Source organism: Lissotriton vulgaris, chromosome 6 (genome assembly GCF_964263255.1).
Source record: "Lissotriton vulgaris chromosome 6, aLisVul1.2, whole genome shotgun sequence".
In the NCBI taxonomy this organism is placed as follows: domain Eukaryota; kingdom Metazoa; phylum Chordata; class Amphibia; order Caudata; family Salamandridae; genus Lissotriton; species Lissotriton vulgaris.
In genome coordinates this window covers 1650915731-1650934633 of record NC_141694.1, presented here as the reverse complement: position 1 = coordinate 1650934633, position 18903 = coordinate 1650915731, and the positions used below count along the sequence as shown (strand labels likewise).

General features: G+C 44.5%; 1 pseudogene; it reads left to right on the top strand.

Moving 5' to 3' along the window:
- The first annotated feature begins 14495 nt into the window (after positions 1 to 14495).
- Positions 14496 to 15773, top strand: LOC147709254 (zinc finger BED domain-containing protein 6-like; annotated as a pseudogene).
- The last annotated feature ends 3130 nt before the right edge of the window (positions 15774 to 18903 follow it).

The following is an 18903-nucleotide window of genomic DNA, read 5'->3' as shown; positions in this document are numbered from 1 at the left end:
TGGCGGCTGCTGCACTGTCTTTCCCGGTCGCCACAGAGGTAAGTCATGCTGCCCTGGCTGTGGCTGGCACCCCAACCGCGCTTTATCATCGTCTCCCAACAAAAAGATCGATAGTGTTGGGTATCTCTGCATGCTGTTAAATACTAGATCTGCGTGCAGACACGCACAAGACATTTTTGAGCTCCTTGATATGGAAAAGCCACTTTGTCTTATGCTTACTGAGACGTGGTTAGGAGAATTTTCAAATCCTGATGTTGCCATGGCTATTCCGCCTGATTATAATATCTTCAGGAAGGGCAGAGCTAAGGGAAGGGGTGGTGGAGTGGCACTGGTGGTGAAGAAAGGCGTGCCATGTGCTATCCTGCCAGTGGATGATATCCGCGGCTCCGAGACCCTTGCTTTTTCTATCACTCTGGCTCCTCACCAATCCATTAAAGGATTATTAGTATACAGACCACCTGGCCCACCTGGAACCTTTTTTGAAGACTTCGATTCGGTTTTGCTGGGACTGGCCCTGAAAGCAGAACATTGTATAGTAGCTGGGGATTTCAACTTCCGTATGGATGATCCGTCGGACCCGGACGCTATTAAACTATTGGAGGCTACGGCCCGCTGGGCCTGATCCCCTACCTTCAGGGGCCTACGCACGACAAGGGACATACTCTTGACCAGGTCTTCTCGACATCTCCTCTCGAGGTGAAAGAGATTATCCCGGTGCTATGGTCAGACCATCGGCTTGCCAAATTCTCGATTAGAGGCACAGCTAAATCGTCTACTTCTGTGTCCCAGCAGCAGGGACGAGTCCCTAGGGCATACCATCAAGTGACCCCTGCGATGCTGGCCCAGGCCGCCCTGGATCACCCTTGCCCCCTCTCAGGCGACCTGGAGAAGGATTTGGAATCTTTGCAAGCATGGCTCTTAGACAGGCTGAACGATCTTGCCCCGGTGTTGGCCCCCCGCTTAACTTCGAAACGGGTTTCGGCTCCCTGGTTCACCGCAGCACTGTCGGCTACGCGGCAGCAGTGTAAGGCAGCCGAAAGAGCCTGGCGTGCACAATACGACTCTGTGGCTAGGCTGACCTATAAGACGGCGGTTAAGGCCTATCACCGGGACATTCGCCTTGGAAAAAAAGCCTACCTTGCAGGGAGGATAGAAGCCGCCTCCAACTCCTGTAAGGAGATTTTCACCATAGTGAGAGAATTCATGGCTCCGCGGTCCAATACATCTGAAGAGATGCCCTCTGATTCCTGGGCTTCTGATCTTGCTAACTTTTTTACCAGCAAGATTAAACTTATATTGGACTGTTTTCCACCGGTGGCGCCTGCGGGGCTGACCAACATCGAGGATGACATGTACCCTCTGGCCCCGCCCGGTCCGACGTCGGCTGTGTTTCCACCTATCTCAGCCCCTGCTTCCTTAGCGCTTATGGGCAATCTCAAATCTGGGTCGCCTCTGGACCCTTGCCCGGCCAAATTTTTGGCAAAAATCGCGGAAGTGATAAATCCGCTGGCGAATCCTCTCCTGAATCTCTCGCTGAGCCAGGGAGTGGTTCCGCAGGCCTGGAAGCAGGCAATGGTCATCCCTTTGCTTAAGAAGCCTGGTCTCGACCCGAAGGCCCCAGTCAACTATAGGCCTATCTCTCTGTTGCCGGCTCTCACGAAAATTTTGGAGAAGCATGTTCAGATGGTGCTCTCCAATTTTCTGGAAACACACGAGATTCTGCATGCCACCCAATCCGGCTTCCGCCCAAATCTCAGCACAGAGACCGCTCTCCTAGAGGTTTCAGAAACCATTAAAGGGGTTCTGGACACTGGGGGCAAAGCCATGCTGGTGATGTTGGACTTGTCGGCGGCTTTCGACACCGTCCCCCATGACGGCCTTCTCGCAAGACTCTATGAGATTGGCCTACGGGGGACGGTGCTCAGCTGGTTTTCTTCCTTCCTAGCTGGTTGCCGGCAAACGGTCTGGGCCTCCCCAGATTCCGCCGTGATGCCGCCTCTGGGAGTCGGGGTTCCACAGGGCTCTATACTGAGCCCGACCCTTTTTAACATCTTCATGACCCCTTTGGCGGCGCTGGCGGAGTCGTTCGGGGCCCAGATCGTATCCTACGCAGACGACACCCAGCTCCTCTTCTCTTGTAAGAGAGGAGGAGACTTTGATGGGGAGAGTATCCGGGATTGCCTTGGGGCTGTTTTCAAATGGTTCCAACTGAACAGCCTCAAGTGCAATTCCGATAAGTCCGAGGTACTCTTCTTTGGGTGCGCTACGGAGCCAGACTGGCAAGCTTGGTGGCCCATTAACATGTTCCCTCCGTCTTGCTCATCCCAAACTGCTAAGAACTTGGGAGTCAAGATGGACAAGGGTCTGACGCTGAAATCCCAGATCCTTGGTGTGACGGGCACTTGCTTCGGCCTCCTTAAGATGCTGCAGAGGTTTTTACCTCTTTTGTCTGAGGAGCATAGGAAGCTGACTGTGCAGGCTCTGGTCGGCTCCAGGTTATATTATTCCAACGTTCTTTACCTGGGCCTGCCAGAGTACCTGCTACAGCGGCTCCAAGTCGTGCAGAACGCTGCCGCGAGGGCCATTTTCGGTCTGAACAGACGAGCCAGTGCTGCGGGCCTGCTGCAGACGTTGCACTGGCTTCCCATCTGCAAACGGATTGCTTTTAAGGCATTAACTTTGGCCTATAAAGCTCTCCATGCGGTGGGAGCGAAGTACCTCCAAAAGAGACTTGCCTTTTATCATCCGGCTCGCTCTCTGAGGTCAGAATCTCTGTTCCTGGCGGCTGTCCCGCGAGTGAAGAGAGCCCGCATTGGAGGCCGCTCCTTTGGGCTGCTGGCGCCACAGTTGTGGAACTCATTGCCGCTCACACTCCGGGGAGCCACCAGCCTACTTGCATTTAGGAAAGGCCTCAAAACCTGGCTGTTTACCCAGTAGGCCGTCCCGCTGTTCTCTCCTTCTGTATCCCTCCCTCTTTTTTACTGTGTTGTGTTATTGTGCTGTAGGTCTCCTTATTTAAAGCGCCGGGACACTCTTTTTGAGTAGCCGTGCGCTATACAAAAACAAATATAACATAACATAACATAACATCATGGAGGGCATGGATGGCATTGGATTGTGGTGATTTTTGTGTGTTTTTCAACTTTTTGAGGTGGGGGCCTGTCCATGTGGGTAGGGGCCATTTTGAGGACTGGTACAGGCAGGGCCTGGCCATGTGGTGGGGGTCTAGGGGCCATTTTGAAGCCAGGCAGTGTGCTTTGTTGTGCCATAGGCCTGCACCCAGTCCGCCATGCTTTCATCCATAATGCCCAGGGGTACTCAGTGGTGCATGGGCCTAGTCTTTCTGTGGGGTGTCTTGAATTTGAACATGATTGAGGGCATGGATGGCATTGGATTGTGGTGATTTTTGTGTGTTTTTCGATTTTTGGGCTGTTGTTGGGGCCTTTTGCCCAGGGGTACTCAGTGGTGCATGGACTGAGTCTTTCTGTGGGGTCTCTTTAATGTAATCATCATGGAGGGCATGGATGGCATTGGATTGTGGTGATTTATATGTGTTTTTCGACTTTTTGGGGTGGTGATGGGGCCTGTCCATGTGGGTGGGGGCCATTTTGAGGACTGGTACAGGCAGGGCCTGGCCATGTGGTGGGGGTGTAGGAGCCATTTTGAAGCCAGGCAGTGTGCTTTGTTGTGCCATAGGCCTGCACCCAGTCCGCCATGCTTTCATCCATTATGCCCAGGGGTACTCAGTGGTGCATGGGCCTAGTCTTTCTGTGGGGTGTCTTGAATTTGAACATGATTGAGGGCATGGATGGCATTGGATTGTGGTGATTTTTGTGTGTTTTTCGATTTTTGGGCTGTTGTTGGGGCCTTTTGCCCAGGGGTACTCAGTGGTTTATGGGCTGAGTCTTTATGTGGGGTCTCTTTAATGTAAACATCATAGAGGGCATGGATGGCATTGGATTGTTGTGATTTTTGTGTGTTTTTCAGCTTTTTGGGGTGGTGATGGGGCCTGTCCATGTGGGTGGGGGCCATTTTTAGGACTGATGCAGGCAGGGCCTGGCCATGTGGTGGGGGTCTAGGGGCCATTTTGAAGCCAGGCAGTGTGCTTTGTTGTGCCATAGGCCTGCACCCAGTCTGCCATGCTTTCATCCATTATGCCCAGGGGTACTCTGTCAGTGGTGCATTTTATTGGTCTTTCTATTTTGCGGAGTGGGTATAATAAAAATGCTTACTTGCAAACTATTAATTGAAGCGCTACATATGCAACATTTATTTAACTGATGTCCTTCTGGCTTCGTTTGCTTTTAGGTGCAGAAAGACGAATCATCAGCCTCATCGTTCCAACAAGTCCTGCTGCGGTGTGTGCAGCACAACGTCACGTGTGGCCACAGACAACTCTGCAACTTGTGCAACTGCGGCCTGCTGTTCTGACATCTGAAGAAGATGGCCCCAAAAAAAGTTCCCCGTAGCATCTCTAGCAAGAAAGTTGCCAGTAAGGAGCAGAAGAAGCAAGTGGCGTCTGATAGGGAAATACTGGCACCCTCCCAGGAGCATATGAATAAAACTCACCAGACATAGCAGGGTTGCTCAGAAACAGAGTGAAATGTATTTATTGGTACCAAAAGCATGCATCATTGCTAATTAGCTAGGAAGAAGTCAGATCTGCCACCTTAGTGGCTCTCAGACCGCTTCTTCCCAGAGTGACAAGTTTCTAGGTCTTAAATACTGTATGAAGTGCCATTTCAGCTGAACTAGAATAAGGCACCAGGCCAAATATGGCTGACATGGATATGCAATGTCTGCACCATGCAAAAAAGCCAGATATGGGCAGACCAGAATGGCAGGCTCTGCACTGTGTAACATTTGCATATCATGTAGTCAAGACAAGCAAGGTGACCTGTAAGGGTGTACAGAATAGCTTGTTGAAGCTTGTCCAGTCAAGGTCAGATAGGAAGCCATTTTGAGCTCCAGGCCTCATGTTTATGTGATCTTATATAATCATGAACTCTTTGGAAGTACACACAAATGAATGTATATGGATATTCATATATATTTTGTAACAATCCCCCCTTTTGGATATAGCTATCCAACATTAGTGTAAAACCAATATATATATATATATATATATATATATATATATATATATATATATATATATATATATATATATATATATATATATATATATATATGTATATATATATATATATATATATATATATATATATATATATATATATATATATATACCTATATATGTAGGAAACATTAGTTACATATATTTGGATGGCATTACACAGTCTTTGCATAAAATGCATACATTGTCACATTGATACATCTTGATGATATCAATTTTATATCAGCAGGCTGTTGTGATAACAGCAGTAAGTGTCCAACAAATATTGTCTCTGTGCAATGCATAGTGCTACAGTGACACTACTAACTCAGTTCCTGGGAACCTTTTTGCAAGTGTCAGTAGTTTGAAGGCACGTAGTAAGCGGTCATCTGCTTCTCCTCCTGGGCCGCAGTCGTCTTGGTCAGGGGCGGTTTCACGGGCCTTCCCTGCGTTGTCCTCTTCAGTCTATTTTTCTGCAGGTGCAGGTGCAGACCATCATGTGTACTTCACTCAACAGCATCAGTAGATGTAGATGTCTCATCCCTCTGACACTTTATGATGGGCCCTCATGGATCGTAGAAATGGTCTGGTCTGTCCTCTTCTTGACTGCTGTGTTGCTCATGTCCTCTGGTGACAGATGGTCATCTCTTTCTGGTACCGTCCTCTCAGGCGTTGAGGCGCTGCCTTGCGTCTTCTCCCCTCAATCCATTCATGGCGTTGGTTCACCGTCTGTGGTCCAGTCCACCTAAAACCAAACGAAACAGCTTTTATTTTGCTCGCAATGACCAAGGAATCCATAATCACTTTAGAAGTCTTTGCCACATTGCAGGCAGTCCCAAATTCAGAGCACCAGGCCCTTTCAGGAATGTTACATCAGTTGCTTTTACTAATAATTTATTTTTATTTTTATTTTGGAGTTCATTTTCTCCTCCTGGCCTCAAGTTGGAGGGTGGTATGGGGTATGCATGTTATACTTTATTCCCCAAACCAACCTCTTCAGCATAAATGTAGTCACTAAGTGATCTCCTTTTTATCTCTATTTATGCCCTGTTGGGTCCCTAGTCTTGGAGAGATGGCTTTACTGAAGTGCTGCGCCCCAGTTGCTGCATTATTCTTCCCTTTTGGATACACCTCCATTCATTTTGAAAACATATCTACCCACACCAGCAAATATTTAAATCCATTCACTGGGAAGCAACATTCATCCTCCTTTGTGCAATATCAGAGGGTCCCTGCTCCAGTCTTTTAAGGGAAAGGAACATACTGCGTGGGGACACAGGCATCTATCTCATCCTGGTAGGCCCATACTCTCTTCATTAGTCAGCTCACATACATCATCATCCTCCCTCTATGTTCATCTGTTGTTGGAGACCATTGTTCTTCCTTTACATTAGTTTACTACAATTGTCTCTGAATGAGCTGTATTTTTGGAATGCTTTGTTCATTAGTCCCATCTGCACGGGCTGTAACATACTTTCATTTAATGCTGTGTCAGCAATGGCATCATCTTTGGCTAACGTAGTATTAGCTCCTATGTAGTCTTCATATTTTATTACCGCTATCCTAGTGTACAATAGTATTGCTTTTAACAAGATCCTTAATAAAGGATCATTTTTAATAAGGCGCCCTGTTTCTGTTATGAATCTGTGATACTTCCACAGCTGGCCACAAATAAGAACTGCAAAGTATAATGTGAGTCAGTTTAAATGTTAACAATTTTACCCTTTGACTAGTATTCATGCTTTTGTCACAGCATACAGCTCATCTTATTGGGTAGATGTTCCAAGTGGCAGAGCTGCACTTTAACTATTGCTATAGCATACCCTGCTCTGTAATCAGTGTCTATCAGTCTGCAGGAGGAACCATCAGTGTACCACTCCTATAGTCTACCTTTTTTAATGGTGTCTAATCTTGGCGGGGTGCCGTTTTCTACAATCTCTACACCAACTTACTCAGGGGTCATATCTTTTCCTAAGAGAGTGGATCTCATCAGCATAACCTATTGCAGGTAATACGTTTAACAAATTAACAGGTGGGCATCTTACATGGTGCCATTATAACCTGTGTGCCTGCTAGCAGAAAAATGTTGTGTCGATCCAGAAAGCAACCACTGCACCAAATATGGCACCTAGACAATACAGGTATAGTCCAACACAATGAGAGCCATCCTCTCCACCATCACAGCTGCTGACCCCCAATCACTGCAGAAAGCAAAGTCATATAGTTGTGTCCCACAGGCCTTTCTTCTCCAGCTGTGTCAGCACATCATTGGCAGATTCACTTCATTTGCAATGTTATTTTGCTCTGAAACAGAGATGGAAAGTCAGTTTGTAGTCAGGCAGTCCAGCAGTCCCCATGAAGGTGCAGTACACAATGTCTCTTTTAATTTCTTGAAACAGTTTGCAAGTTAATTTTGTAACAGTCATAGCATCTGCATTCATTATCCATTGATGGCAGCAGTTAATTATCCCCAGGAAGGACATCATTCCTTTCTTGGTGGGCAGGAGCTGAATGCCCTGAAACAATTTAATTCTGTCAGGTGATATGCTGCAGGTACCTTGGAATATCACAAAACCCAGGTAAGTCATCTCATTTTGGCAGCACTGGCATTTTGACAATGAGGCTTCTCTTCTCTCCTGGAGGTAGTTCAGCAGTGCTACAGTGTCTTTTGTCACAGTCTTTCACAGGCCTTAAGTGATGGAGATGTCACAAGGAGCTTACCAGCTTACTGCAAGACAATGTACCGCCTTCCAGGCATAAGTGGCCCAAGTATCTCCTTACTGCCTGCGCATTGACATTGGGACTCACAGTGAACATAGTAGATTTGGTATCTCAGTATGATGGCAAAGAGTTTTCCACCCAGTGGATGGACTTTAATGCTAAAACACACTGAGGAGAGAAAAACACTCTACCTCTACAGGTATAAATGATAATATAGTACTGGTGTCAGGCACAACAGGCTCTAAGGGGACCACAAATTCAAGGTAATCACTTTATAGGGACAGCATGTTTTCACCAGCCTCTCTTTTTTTTACATTTGTTTTTATTTTAAATATCACTTTATGGTGAGGGCATTTTTCCAAACCTCTATATTCCCTAGATCAATAACCTTATTATTAGCTATGTGTACATCCCTCTTTCCGTTTCATATGTAACAAACTACAGTCTAACAACATCATTCATCATCTCTCAACACATCCATACGTGCGCTACAGCGGTTGTATACAACAGAGAATCCTTACTGAAGCTGTAAACAGTACTTGCCCTGTTGTAACCTATCGTTAGGTATTCGTGAATAAATTCCATTTATTGAAATATATATATATATACTGTTGCAAAATTATATTTATTCATATTAAAGTTGTGATATGTATCCCTTTATCTCCCACGTTAGTGGAAACATCTTCCACTTTAGTGGAACCATGAAATTCTCCTTGAGCATGTCTGATATCTTCATCCTGATACACTGTGCAACACTAAAACTGATACCATACTCTTATGTACTCTCTGGTATATACGCTGCACCCCTTGCTAATGTTATTCAGTGGAATAAACCCACCCTGTATATTTCCTGCAAATTTATTATTTCTCAAAAAACAGTTATATCCCCATTTGCTCCTAAAACAAAGTAATTTATTCTTTAGCTAATGGTACCTTAACAGACCTTTGGTGTCCAATGTGGTTCCAGGAAGGCTAATGTGATATCCCTAATATTATTACCATGCATTGAGAATTAATTTGTACCCTAATTTCCCTAGGCACATTATATATTTAGACGTCATTAGAGCAAAATGTACATTTACCTTTAGTGTTGTACCCTGCAATGGTAGAATCAGGATATTTAATTAATATAAAGGAATTTTAAGTTGTTTAAACTACTCTTCAACATTACAAGCAGGTATTATATCTATGTTTTTTCTTTTAGAACCTTGTTATTTGCTGTAGGCCAAAATAGAAACAAATCTGCTGAAAGGGAATATGTTCCCCCTTCAATCAAACACAGCCCTGTACACACACACACACAGTGGCTAACCTCAGCAAAAATGCTCAAAACTCCCTGTGTGGACAAACTTCACATTACTTGTACAGGACTGTAGACACTTCTGAAATTATTTCTTTTAATAAAAGTACCCACAACAGGAAAATCCCAAAATGCTAATTTTACAGGCATTTTATTGGGTACATTTTCTTCAAGATCCAAACTATGCAACATCAGCTTTAATAAGCACGGTCAGCTTATTTACACAGACTAGCTAATAAAGCAATGTAGACTACTCATCCTCTCATTAAAACATCAGACAGGATGTGCAGTAACATAGCATATATATATTCATTTTATTAATGCTAACACTTTTTAAAACAGTATTACTGAATAGCCAATTAAATGTCTCATGGTAATTTCATAGACAGTTTATACAGGCTCAAAAGAGATTGAGAAAAGGAGAGAGCAACCAATTTTTTTCTTACCCTTAACTTGTACAGGAGCTAACCACCTTGCCCCATTTTGAAAGTAGAAAACCTGAAACAGTTTTCACTTCTGTCAACATGTATATGTAGAAACTGGGCATAAACAAACTCTTAGGAAGTAAATAGCATATTTAAGCAGCATTTCCCTTAGCATGAGTGCATATAGTTCTTGCTTTGGCCAAAAACAAAGGGGCATATTACCAACAACTAGCGATAATTTTTGTCTCTAACTTGTTTAGAGACAAAAATTATCGCCGCACATCGGCGATTTTTATCGCAGATAAACCTTGCTATTAACAAGGTTTATCGCAAATGCGATAAAAAACGGCCGAAATGCATGAATATCGCAGAAAAGTCAGCGATATTCATGCATTATCGAGCAAATGCTCTTAGCCATGTTATCCACCTCCCATTGGATAACATGGCTAAGAACTGCTCAGGGCAGGTGTTAGCTTTTGGAGATATTCCCGCTTAGCGCGAATATCTCCAAAAGTTGGTAATAGGAGATAGCGATATTAGCGACTGTTTTCAGTCTCTAACATCTTGGCACGCCCACTTTGCATCTCATTAGTGATAAATATCACTGACATGCAAAGTGGGGCCCAAGATGGTCGCTATCTCCTACTAGCTGTCGCTAACTGGTGTTAGCGACAGCTTGGTAATAGCGAGATAATTTTATCTCCGCTTTCTTGGCTTTTAAAGCCAAAAAAGCGGAGATAAACCCCCTTGATAATATGCCCCAAAGTATGTAAACTTCTCATTCTCTCCCTGCTTGCCATCTCCTCTTTCAAAAATTTTAAGAGGTCAAAATGTCAAAGACACCCCTTGCTCTTGAGTCCTTTTAGGCTTCTAAATGTGGACCTCGACCTTCTAACCTATTAGCAGCTGCTCTTCCAAGGCGTTCCCTATGTGTTTTATTTGTTGAAGGAACTTCTCCAGAAGCAAGACTGAGGGTCCGTGCCTCCGTGGTGATATTTTAAAAGGTACGATCACATTGGAAAGTATCTCTCGAGAAGCATGGCTGAAAAATATTGGTGCTCCGCGCCAGCACGCCCATATATCTTTCTTTTAAGGTAGGATCTTTATTATTTATTTTATTCTTTAGCACTACGCCCCTCCAGCACCCCAAAAAGTGGCTCAAAACATCTCAGTTTTCAGAATGCCATAATTTTCTCCCAGTATTCTTGTGCATGAAAGCAAAAGATTGCATAAATGCAGGTTTCTAGAGCTACTCTGCATTTCTTTTGAAAGCCTTTGTATTTGACACTGCAGCCTTTAGGCCATGCTACATTTTAAGTTTGTCACTAAGAGACAGTAATATTGGTGTTGTTAGATAAATTAATATCCACACTTTTCATGTGGTGCAACAACATATTTTAACCAGTTGGAGACACATTTTAATATGCACATTCAAAATCTGGATATATACTTTGATATACTTTGCACAGAATATTTTGCAACAGTGCTAAATATTCCAAATCAGTCTAAATCTATTAGCATTTTTTATTTTACAGCAGCTCATCCTCTGAGCAGCCATCCTGAGCAGCCACCCATTAATGGGAATGCCTTTTAATATTTATCTCTGTGAGGCCTACTTTTTCTATGTAGTGCATTTTCCTAGGAACAGTCATTTACATTTATCATGTAAAAATTTGTTTTAAATACACACTGAGGTAATCAGGTCCGTTTCTACCAAACCATTCCCCCCCGCACTCCTACAAATCTATTTCTGCTGCCCTTTTCTGCCCTTTTGACACGTCCTGAGTTAACAGATGCCAAGAAGCCTCAGATTCTGACTGCACCACCGATGGTAGTTCCAGTGAGGCTATGTAGAATGCTCCGTCTTTTTATTTTTATTTTTCAATGCATGCCTCCTTTAAGGCATTGTTTTTGTAAACCCATATCAGTGTTGAAGCTGCTGTGCCTTCACTATTTTAACAAGCTTTGGTAAAATCAAAAATCTTTTTGGTCTCAAAAAGTACTCATTGCAACAGGAATTCTGTGCACTGTACAAAACTACTTTGTGGGTCAATATGCTCCTTGTGCAAGAGCAGAATACAATCACTCACAGTGATGCCAGCTTAGAGAGAGAGTGACAGGCATCATTTTGAAATAAGGGTGAGGGTAAGTATGAGAGGTACCCCATAACACAAGTCAAGGGAATTAGGGTTAACTAACCAATGAAAAAGAGTGTTCCCGAACGCGACCAAATATTCTGATAGGGAAATACTGGCACCCTCCCAGGAGCATATGAATAAAACTCACCAGACATAGCAGGGTTGCTCAGAAACAGAGTGAAATGTATTTATTGGTACCAAAAGCATGCATCATTGCTAATTAGCAAGGAAGAAGTCATATCTGCCACCTTAGGGGCTCTCAGACCGCTTCTTCCCAGAGTGACAAGTTTCTAGGTTTTAAATACTGTATGAGGTGCCATTTCAGCTGAACTAGAATAAGGCACCAAGCCAAATATGGCTGACATGGATGTGCAATATCTGCACCATGCAAAAAAGCCAGATATGGGCAGACCAGAATGGCAGGCTCTGCACTGTGTAACATTTGCATATCATGTAGTCAAGACAAGCAAGGTGACCTGTAAGGGTGTACAGAATAGCTTGTTGAAGCTTGTCCAGTCAAGGTCAGATAGGAAGCCATTTTGAGCTCCAGGCCTCATGTTTATGTGATCTTATATAATCATGAACTCTTTGGAAGTACGCACAAATGAATGTATATGGATATTCATATATATTTTGTAACAGCGTCACTTACCAATGAGACTAGTGTGCCGACCGCCACATTTTTTGGAGAAACAAAAAGTACGCCTGTAGCAGCAGCGGGGTCTGCTGGGGACCAAGCTGGGAGCAGCACCCCCGCTCCATTGGGCTTAGTGCCACCACCGCCAAGCCAACTTAAGTCCAAGCCCTTGAGTGCTTTAGAGGCAGCCAGTATAGTTGTTCAATCACCATCGACCAGTGATGTTGGCTCATCGCAAGAAAGTAGCAGCATCTCTCAATCAACACAGGTTGTTGTAACTCATCTGACGAGTGTTCAACAACCATAGCCGCAACAACAACCACATGTGCATGTACAAGTGGAAGGAGAGCCAGCACAAGGAGATGCGCAAGCAGAGGTGCATGGAGCGGCACAAGTGCCCACAATAGTTGTTCATCCCGAAGTAGGGGCACATCAGGAAATTGACATTCAAGCCGAGGTATTATTTGAGGAAGCCACTCGTCCTGATCATTCATTGTCTTCCAGATCCCTAGCAAGGAAAAGATCAAGGATGGTGTCTACATCTTCTTCAAAACCCCTTCCTTCTGATGATATGGATCCTAATTGGGAACCACCACTGCCGTCTGAGAGTGAGGCACACTATGATCTGACAAAGGTAGCTAAGCGTAAAAGGAAGGTCCCCAAACCTCTCGTACTTATGGAGTGTGATGATGACGCTGAACAAGAAGTGGCGTATACTACTGCTGATGAAGACTCTCACGACAACGACGCAGTCATCATAAACGTCACTGCAGCCCCAGCGGGCATGCAGCAAATAGACATTTTGACCCTAGCCCGAAAAGCTGCTGAGCATGATGTTGTCGACGAGGCAATGGGACCACCACCAATGCAGTTAACTAGTACACCACCACCTACCGCTTCCATATTTTCTCGCCAGAAGGGACCTCCATCCACCTCGACCTCCATTTCCTCAATTAGTGGTGCTGCAAGTGCACAACATAGTAAAGTTCGGCAACACACATCCTCCACTTCATCTGGCATTAGCATTACCAGTATCGCCTCCTCCGCCCCCCACAGACATTTGAAGTCCGCAGTTTGGGACTTCTTTAGTGTTAGCACAACAAGGGAAAACATCGCCATTTGTATAATTTGTAAGCTTGGAGTTAGTCGTGGTAAGCTTGGTACCAACTATGGTACCGGAGGCCAGAGAGGTCATCTTGAGAGACAGCACACTGTCAAATGGCATGCACACCTAAAGGAGATCAAGGAAGCCCGAATTGCAAGTCAACAAACTGTATCCGTTGATGTTTCATCTGATGATGACGAGGAGGAAGAAGCGTCAAACATTTCTTCACTTACACCCAGTACCCCTGTCAGCAGCACACCCCCTGCAAGATATATGAGCCACACTAAGAGTGTGGGAGAGAGTGAGACACCAATGCGAAAAAGTTCATCATCACCGAGCGTAACTGGGTCGAAGAAGTCATCATCAACCCGTAAAATGGTCCAGCCTACCATTAGAAGCATGTTGTTTTCAGATGCGCCATTTGAATGCAACCACCCAATGACGCGTCTGTATAACACTAAGCTGGCTAAAATGCTAGCTCTGGACCTTCTCCCTCTTTCTTTTGTGGAAGGGGTTGGTTTTCTTGAATTAGTGGCAACGCTCTGCCCTAAATGGAAGGTTCCTAGCCGAATCTATTTTGCCAGAGTTGCGGTCCCAGCACTACATGAAGATGTGCTGGAGGTGATTGGGGCAGCTTTGCAGAAGAGTGCTGTTCACACTATACATCTGACAACAGACATGTGGACCAGTTGCCAAGCCGTTGATTACATGTGCGTCACTGCACACTGGGTCTCTTTTTCAGGGGTTAAAGCCAAGCTAAACGCTTTTAAAGCTGCTTGGAAACATGCAACACTAGCCATGTTTGGCATGGAGAAAAGTCATACAGGAGAAAACATTTTGCAGGAGTTTAACACAAAGGTCTTTCAATGGCTGTCCCCAATAAAATGCAAGATTGGTTATGTTTCCACGGATAATGGCGCCAATGTAGTTAAGGCCATGGATATGGGTAACTATTTCAGAGTGCTGTGTTTGGCGCACTGTATAAACCTGTTTGTTAAAAAATTCTTGTGTGAAGAAAGTCCAGTGTGCGAGTCACTGACCACCTGCCGAAGAATGTGCACATATTTCAACCATTCTTTTAAGGCCCGGAAGCATCTGAGGGGCCTGCAACATGAACGTAAACTGCCAGTAAAATCACTCATCCAGGAGGCGGCAACACGGTGGAACTCAACTTTCTACATGCTTGAGCGTCTGTTTGAGCAGTGTGCGGTAGTCGATCAGTATTTCTTTACACAGGTTGCAGCTATGAAGGACCTGAGGATTCATGCGGAGCAATGGAAGCTAGTTCAAAGCCTGACAGACATGCTTCGTCCTTTTGAGGTCTTCACGCGTGCAGTCAGCAGGGAGGACTGTAATTTGGGAAAAGCTATCCCATTGTTGCGCATGCTAGAGCACCAACTGAAGGCGGTGTCTTCTACGTTTCAAAAAGATGAAAAAAAGCAAGAAGCTTTTGATTTGGCGGAGAAATTATTAGAGCGCCTACTTTGCGATGAACGTCTTCAAAAGATCCACACAGAACAGCATTACATTTGTGCTACTATTCTGGATCCACGGTACAAAAAGGCACTGGCAGGCAGAGTATTCTATCCTTTTGATGACGCAGAAGTTACAAAGTACAAACGTTGGCTAGCTGTGTAAGCCACTCGGTTTGAAAGAGAACGGCAGGAAATTGAAGGAAAAGGCAGTACATCAGCATCAGCAGGCCATCCGGAGTCAAAAGAATCCACTTCTGCATCTGTGGCTGTGGCAGAAGTGAGTGATTTTCCCTCTCAGCCGTTAAAGACACCAGCAACCGGATCATCTGCACCAGACACAACAGTAACATTGTGTGAAGAAGAGGATTGGCTAACTCAGCTAGGGTTTGCTTCTCAAAAGGTCCCAGCAAAAAGTAAGCAAAGTGGAGGAACTGTGGAGAACCTTAAGTCGATGGTGCAGGACTATCTGAATGACTCAACAGAGGTCTATGTTCATGCTGACCCATTGGCGTATTGGCATGGGAAAATAGAATTGTGGCCAGAGATCTCCCACCTGGCTATAAATTACTTGTCTTGCCCACTCGCAAGCGTGTCTTCTAAACTTGTTTACAGTGCTGCTGGTGGCATTGCAACTTGCAAAAGGACCCGCCTCTCGCCCAAAAATGTGGAGAGGTTAACAATGATCAAGATGAATCAGCACCTCATACCACCAGATTACAAAATACTAGAATACACGCAGGAAGAAGACGAGGAGGACACCAACTTAGAGGGAAGTTCTTCTCTGTTAGGTGACCTACTCCCGCCTGAATTCGCAGAGTATGAGGACGAACTCTTCTTCCCTGACACCGAGCCCTGAAAATGAGCCAATGAATAAATAACTTTCTTTTTCGTCCTTATTCACTTTCATTCCTGTGTGTCTGTCTTTCTTTGTTTTGCAAAATCTATATAAAAAAACTTTAATCACCTAATCACAAAAACAAGCCCATCAGCAGAACTGTCTTCACTTATTTGCTTATTGATTTGAAGGTGCCGCAGTCTGCATTCCTCAGGTTCACAAGTTCACAAGAACATGCTCCTCTATCCTCCTCCTCCAGACTCCTCTTTCTCTCAAATCAGATGGCTGGATTACTCCCAATGAAGAAATACTCTGCACTTGTGGGGGTGTTCTACTTCTTTGCGGGTGAGTTGACGGGTCTGGTGCCATTGCTGGGAAGGTCTAATACCGGATAAAAGTGGTTTGGAGAAAATCGGAGCAGAAAAAGATTTTGCGCTTTTGATCACTTGCCTGTCTTTGGGGTGCTGTTTGGTGGGCTTTTAGGTTGTTGTGGGTGGGTTTTGGGGTCTGGGAGCACTGCTGGCACAGGCTAATGTGGATTGCATTTGTTTTTCAGGAAATCCATGGTGGAAAAGGGGAGTTAGGGCCTAGCTGTACAGGCGTTTGGACAGAATTCCAGGTAGTAGGCCGATTTTTGCTTTTTGCCAGTTTGGGGGTGTTCTGCTTTTTTGCGGGTGGCTGCAGGGGTCTGGGGCCATTGCTGGGAATGTCTAATACCGGATCAAAGTGGTTTGGACAAAATCGGAGGTGAATTTTTTTCGCGTTTTTGCTGACTTGCTTGTCTTTGAGGTGTTGTTTGGGGGGGTTCCGGGTGTTTGCGGGTGGGGTTTGGGGTCTGGGAGCACTGCTGGGTATGGATACTTTTGATTGCAAGAGGTTTGAAGCAAATCCATGGGGGCAAAGGGGAGTTAGGGCCTAGCAGCAGAGCGCGCGCGGAGTGATTTTGGAAATTTGCCTGAAAATGTCAAAGTCCCCATTTTTGTAGTTTTGCTTTTTGGCTGTTTGGGGGTCTTCTACTTGTTTTCGCCTGGGTTGACGGATCTGGGGCCATTGCTGGGAAGGTCTAATACCAGATAAAAGTGGCTTTGAGAAAATCGGAGCAGAAAAAGATTTTGCGCTTTTGATCACTTGCCTGTCTTTGGGGTGCTGTTTGGTGGGCTTTTAGGTTGTTGTGGGTGGGTTTTGGGGTCTGGGAGCACTGCTGGCACAGTCTAATGTGGATTGCATTTGTTTTTCAGGAAATCCATGGTGGAAAAGGGGAGTTAGAGCCTAGCTGCACAGCGCGTTTGGACAGAATTGAAAGAAGGCCAAAAATATTCTAAGTATGAGATTTTCCATTTTTGCTTTTTACCTGTATGGGGGTGTTCTGCTTTTTTGTGGGTGGGTTGGCAGGTCTTGGGGCATTGCTGGGAAGGTCTAATACCGGATAAAAGTGGTTTGGAGAAAATCCATGCTGAAAAGCGTTTTGGCACATTAACTTAGGGCTCGTTAGGGTCAGCACTAGCAGCAGGATTGCATGTGTTTCGGGGTGTTCTAGATTTTTGCAACTGAGTTCTGGGGTCTTAGAGCACTCGTGGGAATGTGTAATTGTGGTTGCAAGTGGTTTGAAGAAAATCCATGGTGGGAAAGGGGGGATTTGGCCTAGTTAAAGAAAGCGTTTGCCACTATTCTTAACTTAGGGCTCGTTAGGGTAAGCAGTATTATATTGCATGTGTTTGGGCGGGAGGCTGTTTGTGGGGGGGTTTGCAAGTCTTGGAGCGATGCTGGGTATGAATACTTTTGCTTGCTTGCAAGTGGTTTGAATACAATCCACGGTGGGTAAGGGGGGATTTGGGCCTACTTTACTTTCAAAGTACGTTTTGTCACCATTTTCTACTAGGCCTCGTTTTTTGAGATCTGATTGGGTGTCTTCTACATTTTTGCGACTGGGTTTAGTAAGGGTCTGGGAGCACTGCTGGGAAGGTCTAATTTTGTTCTAAAACACAGTTTACAGTACACCTAGCTTGAGGGGAAAAATCCGCTAAATTAATTCGCCCATACTTATTTATCCTTCAAAAGGAGACTCAGACAGAGTACGCACTTTCAAAAATATTGTACTGTCTATTAGGAAACTCAAAGTGTGACTTTTTGCACTACACAGCATACATACCTTATATTTATTTGTCAGTGGTGTTCTAATATCTCTTCCTGTTTTTCAATCAATAATTACAGGTCGGGTTTCAGCCTGTGCAATGGGAAAAGGATGAAGTCAGGCTTCACATTAGCGTGCCGAAATTCAGTATTCGCCAGGCAGGCAGTGGACAGGGTGTCTTCTGGTCACCAACATTGATGGTCGGAGCGTCAGATGGAATGGAGGAGTCCCGCTAATAAGAGGAATGGTTGGATGCATCTTACAACTTCCCAAACTCAACAGGACAACTACAACAACATACAGATACAGTATCCATTCTTTTCTAATTATCTTTTAAGTAATGTTATTGCTGTGAACTTCTATGAGTGTGACTCTGCATTTCTTTGATCTCTGCTTCTAAATTCATCCCTACAGCCATTGTATAGGTTTTACTTCTGCTATTTTTTAAACCTAATTTAATGTACGAAGTGTTTCTCTGAGTGCAGATATAGGCAAGTGAAAACGCATAATTATTACTGCAGCCCTGTACTGTCGCATTCTTTAATTCACGGTTGTGGAAAGTACTACTTACTTTTCAGTAACCATGCATGCAGTAGTGCATGCACTTCCTTTATGTCACTTAAAAGATTTATGGTTAGCTTTGTACCCAAAGATTTGTTTATCTTCAATTATTGTTTGTCCATGCTGTGTTTCTTTTTTCTTCTCTCAAAAAAAAACCCATTCCCATCCATTTTCCAAACCATAACCCTCTTCCCCCGGGCTGTGTGGTTTTTATTGATGTGTGACTAAATGACAGCAATAATTCCACACACTTGCTGGGGAGGATAAGGTCATAGCAACAGGCTGGTAAAGGAATCCGAGGATATATTCTTACTCAGCTTGACACTGAGTCACTATTGGCAAATGAAAGCAGATTTTCATGTGCGCCATCAACTTGATTGGTCATCAAGAACATCCTCCTCATAGACGTGGCAAATTATTACGCTGCTGTGTCCTTCACCTTCAGTACTATTTCTTGTA